Source organism: Bison bison, unplaced genomic scaffold, assembly GCF_000754665.1.
Source record: "Bison bison bison isolate TAMUID 2011002044 unplaced genomic scaffold, Bison_UMD1.0 scf7180017864368, whole genome shotgun sequence".
Classification (NCBI taxonomy): domain Eukaryota; kingdom Metazoa; phylum Chordata; class Mammalia; order Artiodactyla; family Bovidae; genus Bison; species Bison bison.
The window spans coordinates 6006916-6009101 of NW_011494940.1; the positions used below are offsets into that span (position 1 = coordinate 6006916).

A 2186-nucleotide genomic window follows, 5' to 3' on the forward strand; every position below is an offset into this window, starting at 1 on the left:
CAGAGCCTGGTCAATGACTGCGCCTGGGCTAGTGGCAAATGCAAAACCCACTACCTCTCTGGAGCAGAATATGCCATATGGGTGGGTTGTAGCTCAGGAACCGTCAAAGATGCCATCTGGTCTAGGGACATGTCCAGAAGCGTGCAACTCACCACTCTCTCAGACTTTGCACTAATTTGGGCCAGTAGCCCGAGTGTGGCTCACAGCCTAGGGCCCCGCCTATTTGACTGATCTCCCCAGAGCCCGTTCACCATGTCCTGTGCTGCCTGCCAACCCATTCTTCATCCTCAGGCCACCCCACACACACCAGCTCCCACCTCCCTACCATCCCCCTCACTCCCTGCCTCCAAAGAGCTCGTGGGTCCGACAGGATTACTGCAGCCTAAGCCACATTAGTGAACCACTTGTTGTGCTATTATGACCCATCCCTTCGTATCTGCCCCAGCCTGGGGTTGTGACCAGGGCCAAGAGAAGCGTGAGAGGTGGTCAGAGGAATACAGGAGCATCCTGGGACCCCGGACCTTCTTAGTTGTAAGACCTGGTGCTCAGGGTGCTTGGGCCCACGGCCTGCCGTCCTGATGCTTTGCATGGCTGGGACCTTGGAGCCACTAGTTGTAATGCCAGGCAAAGAAGCCACCCTCTTCAGGTTGGAGGTGGTGGACGACAGTGAGCCCCTGGTGGACGGAGATGCGGCGGGGATCGGGCGGGGGTTCCAGCTGCCTGCAGAAGACATCATGAGGAGCTGGAGGTTGTGGCAAATGAGCAGCAGCAATAGGGGTCCTCCCAGGAGCTGAAGAGAAGACGGTGGAGGAGCAGGGTCAGGAAAGGCCCGGGAGATCGACTGAGCTTCCGGGGCAAGATGCACTGCAGGCACTGGCCACCCTGAAGGTGGAACTGAGGTCTGAGCATGAGAAAAACTGCAGGCCTACTTTCGGTTCATGCGCAAGAACCATCAGAGGAGGAAGCTTGACTTTGTTCAGAGGAGCGCCATCATCCAGGGTATCCCTTGCTTCTGGGCCATAGCTGTATCCTTTCTGCTGCTCCTTGGAGTCAGCTGCTCAGGAGGAGGAGGAGGAGGCGCAGGAAACTTTTCCTCCTCCCTACCCTGGCAGGTGCAGTTGCAGAGCCATCCATGGTCCCACTGCAAGATGATCTTCTCCTTTCAGGACCACCCCTACTTCTTGAGCACAGTGATCACTAAGTATGGTTACCTTGACATTGTTTGTAAAACATGGCTCCCGGGGTGAAGAGTGTGGGTGTGCAAGGGTGTGGATGATCCACCTATGGGATCCGCACCCATCTCCCCTGTCTCTCTGCAAGGTATAGGGCACATAATTCCACTCCTATCTACTGATTCTGGGGCTTAGAATGGGGAGCACCCAGCCACAGGCTGGATACTAGGAGCCTTAACTTTCTCAGCTGGTTGTCAGGCCAAAACTGCCCAGAATCGAACAGGATTGCTGAGGTGTGGTGGTTTGAGACCTGCACAGCTAACGATTGATTATGGAATTCTTGGCTGCTGGCTCACCTTGCTCGTTTTGCCAGCAGATCATCAGCAAAGATGTGTGGGATGATCCCCTGAAGTAGTACCCTGGGGAGGAAGGTTCTTCCATGAGAGTAAGTGACAGAAACATATGTGGAGAGGAGGTGTGGAGGTGGGCCCTGAAGGGACAGTCATGTAGTATCTAGGACACTGTCCTTTCCCAAATGGGGATGCTCAGACTCATGCAAGCTGGCTGTGGAGCCTGAATTTGGGTCATGCATGTGCAGGTGACCTCCTGAGATTGTGGATTTGGGGATTTGGTGTGTCCATGAGTGAAGCAAGTGTACCTCAAATCAGCTGTGGTTGCAGTGCCAAAGTCCAGGTGATACAATTAGAGGGAGGGTGAATTATGTATCTTTTTTCAGAATCAGTCTTCCATGGGTCCTGCCATCCCCTGGCTCCTGTTACTCACTGAGTTTGAGATTGCTTGGGCACTTCACTCCTTCGCCTTAGCCTGGGAAGGCATATCATTGAAAGGGTGTCCACTCCAGGGTCCCAGTGCACCTGTGTGCTGACTTTGGGATCTTCTGTGAATTTCCACATTCACCACTTGGCATCTCACCACCACCACACACACTGCACTGGAAGCAGCTTCAAGCTGCCTTGGGAAAATACGGAAGAGTTTGTATAGCTAGATTGGAAT

General features: G+C 53.9%; 1 protein-coding gene and 1 pseudogene across 1 annotated transcript in view; one reads left to right on the forward strand and one right to left on the reverse strand.

The window, feature by feature from the left end:
• The window catches only part of LOC105000158 (zinc finger protein 280B-like), a 31805-nt gene that overhangs the window by 25216 nt on the left and 4403 nt on the right, over positions 1 to 2186 (reverse strand). The gene's annotated exons all lie outside the window — the stretch shown is intronic.
• On the forward strand, positions 418 to 1689 carry LOC105000132 (annotated as a pseudogene).